Source organism: Nyctibius grandis, chromosome 5 (assembly GCF_013368605.1).
Source record: "Nyctibius grandis isolate bNycGra1 chromosome 5, bNycGra1.pri, whole genome shotgun sequence".
NCBI lineage: Eukaryota > Metazoa > Chordata > Aves > Nyctibiiformes > Nyctibiidae > Nyctibius > Nyctibius grandis.
The window spans coordinates 78,225,139-78,231,694 of NC_090662.1; the positions used below are offsets into that span (position 1 = coordinate 78,225,139).

General features: G+C 41.9%; 1 protein-coding gene across 1 annotated transcript in view; it reads right to left on the bottom strand.

Moving 5' to 3' along the window:
• Positions 1–5,037, bottom strand: part of CCDC91 (coiled-coil domain containing 91) — a 160,425-nt gene extending 155,388 nt beyond the window's left edge. Inside the window, 1 exon segment of the mRNA XM_068401709.1 lies at positions 4,948–5,037. The gene's annotated coding sequence lies outside the window, so the exon portion shown is untranslated.
• Between the last annotated feature and the right edge of the window lie 1,519 nt (positions 5,038–6,556).

Sequence of the window (6,556 nt, forward strand, 5' to 3'; positions counted from 1 at the left end):
CACACAAAAACTGAAACACAACCAATAAGCATACTCAAACATTGATATTCTCTGTGGTAATGCCACTGTGAACTGCTTTTATAGAAATAATACATCACATTAAATAACTTTTAAAGTCCTTTGCTGACGTAAAAGCAACCACTCTAGTAATACATTCAGGGCGACAGCCTTGAAATTAGTAGTTTTCCAACAGGAAGAATTTGGTTTTTGATGTTTTGTACCTTAGCATGAGCTTACACACCCTAAATCCTTTGTTTCCAAAGAAAATAGTTTTTAATATTTTCAGCCCTGAGTGCCAATTTCCAAATGTATTCCATAGGCTACAAGTAATCTACTCTCCAGTACAGACTGCTTTGCCCTGTGCAGTATCTGCTACAGCCTTATAATCCAAAGGAAATCACAACTTGGAACCACCCCTGCTACCAGCGTAATTATTTTAACTACTTTTTCCTAAAATAAACAAAAAGCCCCAACCATTACTGTTGCATCGCCACCTAAAATGAGCGCACCTAATATGTGCACAAAAACCTGCCATCTTTTCCAGAAGGACTGCACTAAAGTAAGAGAAGCAATATGCCTGGAGTCCAACGGTGGAAGAATTGCACAAGACACGACTTATGTTTTACTGCACCTGAAAACTTGCCTGACTAGTTAATATTGGAGTATTATGACGGCATATATTATCAGATAAGGAGATTCACAAAAGTTAGCTAAAATATTCAAATTTGGTTCTTTGATCAAGAAAAGTGCTGAATAAGTTTTAGAATGTAAAGTTTTCACCATTACCAGTGTTGCTAGTGGGAACCTTAAAAATCAGAATGCAATCCTGTATCATTTTCAGTAAGCAGAGGTTTTTAAAGCCAGTGGTCCACGAACTGCCTGAGATTTTAGATCTTTTTTACTAAGTTAGCACTGTAGTTTGGATATGCTTGATTTTCTTAAAACTAAACTTAGAACTTTGTGCAAATATAACAGAAGACATATTTTATATCGACTGAAATAAGCAACTTGAACTAAATCCATTTCCAGATTCTTCTCTGAAAGACATACAAAACCTGATTTGCCATCACTTTAATGACAAATAGCAAAAACTGCTTTTCTTATATAGGCATTATACAGGCATGAGAAACATTTTTCTTTCTGAGGATCCAAAACACCCTTATAAATATTATGTCCATTCCTCTAGCTCTGTTTCAAAGGCTTGAAAAGTTTACTAGACAGTATCTGTAACAATGCAATCAACAGAAAATATTAGCCTCATGCACGCAAACAAACCAAGACAGACAGATGCCACATCCAGCTGCTGAAAAACTGCAGAAGAGTTCTATAAAAATGCCATGCCTAAAAATCTCTTTAGGAATATCCATCACCACTTCAATAAACAAGTTAATGTAAAGTAATAAATTTAATTCATTTTCAATTCAAAAAGTCCTCTATGATTGCTTAAAAAGAAATTTATGGGTACATAATTCTGCTTCTCCAACCATACCCTATAATGGAATTTACATTTTTAAGCTTTAGCTTCATCAAAAGAATGGACAGAACCCCCAGAATTCATTTCAGTCACTCCAAAAATAAACCTGTCAACTGAACAATGTAATGGAAAAAAGCCTGCTATGTCAGAAGAGCAAAATTCTTCACATTAGTCAATCTCAAACTCTTCAGGAAGAAAGAATACGAATCCTATGGTATGTTAAGAAAGTCTAGATACTATGTTATTCTGTATTAAGAAATTACAAATCTCTTAATTCCTTTCTGTAAAAATAGCACCACTTCTCAAGACTCAGGTCTGGAGAGCAGGTACCATTGCTTAAAGGGACACAAAGGGATAAAGGAAGATTAAGGTTGCAATAGGCCTTATCAGAAAAGCTAAATCCAACTTTAAAATTTAAGGTATTTATTTTTACTAACACAAGCAAGGGTTATTTCCACATAAATCTTAAGTCTTTAGAAGTGTGAGATAACCAAAAAGGAAAAACAAGCCTCACCTTGAATTTCTGATGCATTCTTACGATTATAAATGTCAAAGTAACAAAGTAGTGAAATGTAACAGACGTTAAAATACAATGTCTGAAAGTCTCATTGCAACAGTTCTTAGATAATCTACCACTTACAATGCACTTAAAGGTAGATCTAGTCTGCGTGACTTAAAATTTACACTGTCTGCAGCCTGAAACCTCTAATGTGCTACAGAAAAGCCCCACACAAAAAGAAAAAAACAGAGCTGAAAAATTATCAAGATTTTTTTTTCCTTATCTATGATCAACATAGTTTTACATAAGCAGAAAAACTTTCTTGTAAGGGCATTTAAAACTGCACAAATGGACCATAGGCAGACTTACAAAACACAACATGCATATCAAGCCCATTGCAGACTGAAACAAACACCCTGTGACACCTGAATGGGTTGAAATGAACATGGGCAAGAAGGTATTAAGTTTACATTTAAAGACTCACAAAAAGCTTGTTTCCACCATACCACAAACTTTTTTCCATTTGGTGTTGCAAGCTTTCCTGGAAGTTGGTTTTCAGTAAGCCAGGAGGAATCAAGCCAACTGTTCAGATGCACACCATACTTAGATGTCTTAGCAGTTCTGTAAGCCTTTGGAGAATGTCAGTTATTGCCCTTAAGACTGCGATCCAATTGTTCCTCTGGACCAGAAATATGCATTATAACATAACTGTATTTTGGCACCTACAAATCTATGTAGCTATCATCACCCTGAAGTCAGCTTGACACCACATAAACAGCTAACATTGTCTAGAGAACATATATTCATCACCAAACTCTGGCTGCAGTTGTGTCACTTGGAAAGAAACACAAAGGAGCTGGTCTAACAGTCCATGGTGTTCAAAGACACACACAAAACAATCAAGGAGCATGTAATTAAATGCAAAAGTACTTAAATTGCACTGAGAGTTCTAGTGAGGCACCGACTAATCAATATGCCTCTACACCTTGTAGAGGTGTATGTATGAACATCACTGATGTAAACGTGTCAACAGGTATACTCAGTTTTCAAACATTTCTATCTCTAGGTAGAATTACACTGGAAGGAAGCCTTAAACTTAATTCTAGTAATGGCCAGAATACAGATTTGGATAAAAACATGTCCAAAGGCAACAGACGCTATTTTAATGTCCGCTGTCTCAATCTGGTGTGTACAAAAGCCACTTGCCTCCTCAGATGAGCTACAGTAAGATACCATCAGCTTTAATGTAGAAGGAATCAGCATTTGGAGGCTGTGATGTCCCAGATTAATAGCAGAAGGCATTTTTGGTGAAGCTATTCATAAAGACATGTTGAGGCATACAGCACATAAGTTACTCTCCTAGTCTCTGATATTTAATTATCTTCCTTTCTAAATAGTATAAAATAAATTTGCACCAGATTTTTAAGAATCTCTTTTAAGTGGTTCTGAAAAAGGCCTGGGATTATCCACGATTCATTGAGCATCCAGGCAACACCTGTTTGAACACTGCTGTCATTTTTTTCTTTCAAATCCTACCAGCATGGAGTTCACTACTGCACTTGCTAACAGACATTGCCTACCCTGCAAACTCTGTTTGAAAATGGTCATCAGTCTGCTTCCTGTATTAGTGAATGAGAAACTGACATCCCCAAGGGAAAAACAATGAAGTACTAGAACACCAGCACCAACAGTTACTTAGACATTCAAGTCATGGATACGAAGGCACTCAGAACAAAGTCATAAATTTAAGAAATGTATGCAGAAGAGCAAAATCTGAAGAGGAGAAAGCAAAACAGCCAGAAAGTGCTGAGAACAAAAACAATTAAACAAGTCTACAGAAACATGTTCAAGCACTGTGATGAAAACTACCCAAAGTTCCACTAAAATGCTGCAGTAAGATGGCAAGAAATGCCTTCACAGTGCGCAGTTGACAGGCAAAAAGAATTGCTAACACAGGAAAGGAAAATTGTTTATAAGATAAATCATAGTCTCCTGAGGAGAACCAAAGCTGCAGAGAGAGCTCATCAAGGGAGTATCCCAGAGCAAAAGGTTAAGCTCAGGTGCTGAGGTATCAAGAGGATACAGTCAACTCTATGATACCAATGAGAAGCCTCAAAATCCAAAATGTTTAAAGACCAGATTTATAGAAAATGTTTTAGATGCCTGAAGATTCAGACAGATTTTCAGAAATACTTCAACACCTAACTCCATTTATAGTAACAGATACAAGGCACACAGACACTTCCGAGAAATTAGACTAGGTTATTTCCCCCCAAACTTAAGAAACTGAACAATGTTTGAAAATTTGGCCATGTAGAGTTTGGCCTCAGAAGTAGAGAAGTCATAGCCAAGATTTTCAACCCTCTGGGCTAGAGAACTACTCACAAGGTTCTCCTTCCTGTTGACAGGGATATCAATTTTCTCGTGCAGGGAAGGAAGGCTCCTGTTGTTCCTCTAAACTACTTTTAAAATCCCCTTTTGTAGAAACCCTTACATCACATCACTAAGAACAGCCACCACAGCAAACGGGTATCAGTACTGGTGGGCCGTGGCTGTGGCACAGGTAAGGCCTGGACCTGGAGACAGCACCGGAGGAGGAGTCAGGCAGGCCTCGCGAAGACCATCACCTGCAGCAGCGCTGCAGCCAGGCTCTGCCATCGCCGGTACCAGGCCAGCTCCACGTCCCGCAACCCGGGGGAGGGGAAAGCTGTGAAACCGCTAGGAACAGCGCCTGCCTCCCCCTGCTAGGCTCACCCGGCGCGGGTGGGCAGCCTCTACAGAGGAGGGCAGGAGGCGGCTTCCCCCCTTCACTTCAGCCCGCTCCGGGGCCGCCCCTGCCAGAGACCCCGCGGCCGCCACCAACCGCCGCGCCTCGCTCCCGCCCAGGCAGCGCGCGCGCCTGCCGTGCCGGTCCACATCCCCCCAGCGAGACAACCGCCCCCACCCGCGCGAGCCCCAGCCGGGGCAGCCTCACCCGGATGTTGATTTCACGCCGCTCCCGCCCCAGCACCGCGAGAGTCACGTGGTGCCGGCCCCGCACGCGCGCGTTGGCAGCTAGCGGTCGCTGATTGGGTGCCAGCGAGGGCTCACGCGTGGGCGCGTGCGCGCGCGTGGGCGGCACCGCCTGAGGCGGGAGGAGGTGTGCGCGCTGCCGGCGCCGGGCTGCGGTCACCGCCGTAACCGCGCTCGGGGCCCAGCGGCGGGGCTCGGGGCGCTGCCGCCGATGGGTGTCCCGGGGAGTGGCTGATCATCCTCGGACGGCTCCCTGGCCGCCACGGCGCCTTGTTCTTCCTTACTGGGCCAGTCACGGAAACCCGACGCCACTGGAATCACCGGCTGGCGCCGGTCCCGGAGCTGCCTCAGCCACTGGGTGAGGCCTTTGCCTCTTGGCCTTTGGTTCTGCAGTCAAAACGTGGTTGCTGGCCCCTCCCTGCGTGGTGACCTTAGGCTCGTAGCCTCAAGGTTTGTCCTTAAACAGCAGCGGCATGTTTAGTTAGCACCAGCTGCCACCCTTCTGCGTTACCAACAGAAAATGAATCGAGGACTGACTGGGCAGCGAAGATCAAGCCCCCTCCAGCCTGGACAGAAGGAAACAATAAGCTTTTGGGCAGTCCTCTCTGCAGTTGCTCTAGGGTGCTGAGAGGACATGGTGTAAAGTGGCAAAAACTAAGGCGGGAGCATCCAAGTCGTGAATGACGTACCATAGTGTGATGAACTGGGGAAACGTAACTGGTTATTTTCACTACTGAACCTATTCTGTGGACAAAACAGTTTCAGTGTCTAATAGCATAGATATCCATTTAATGAACAGTCATTAAAAAGACAGAGAATGAGAAACATTTAGCATTATGGCACTGGAACAGTACACTGCAGTAATTTTCATATTCCATATTACATGAAAAAGCAGAAAATATGATGGTTTAGGCTATATATCCCATTGCACCTGACTGCAGTGCTCCCAAAGGTGGCGATAGAACATGATTTTTTTTTTTGTAAATAGTGTATGCACCTTTATCAGTCTTCTTACAAGTTATGCCATACATTAAAAAAAAAAAAAAAGTGCCTGAATCACTATAAAAGTTGAAAGTTTGATGGACATGATGGACATTTCTGAAACATTCATCCTCAGAAGACAAAAGTAGCAAAAGGGCTCTTGTTTTCTTCATTGGTTAATCTTCCACTGCAGTATTATGCCAGCTAAAGACCGTTATATAGGACAGTCAGATGGTAGAGTTTCTTCTTGGGTGTACAAGGGGAAAAAAAAATCTCCTTTAGAGAACCTTTTGAATGTTCTATATTAATATGTGGACATTCAAGAAGTTGTATAAAGTTTTAGTCAGTAGTTATCTCATTGGTTTCTATAATACTAAAAGTGAAAATTCAGATTCTCACGACTTCAGGAGGTCCTTTCCACAATGGTGTTCAAACACACTCTCAGGCCAGGACTGCCTGCTCCTGTTTTGTCAATAAACTGAAGATTTCACTTTTTTGACTATCAAGGTATTATTCTCTTTGTACAGATTAATGCAAATTTCTGTTACTGATTTCTTAAGTAATCCTTAAGTATGTTATGTTTATAATGA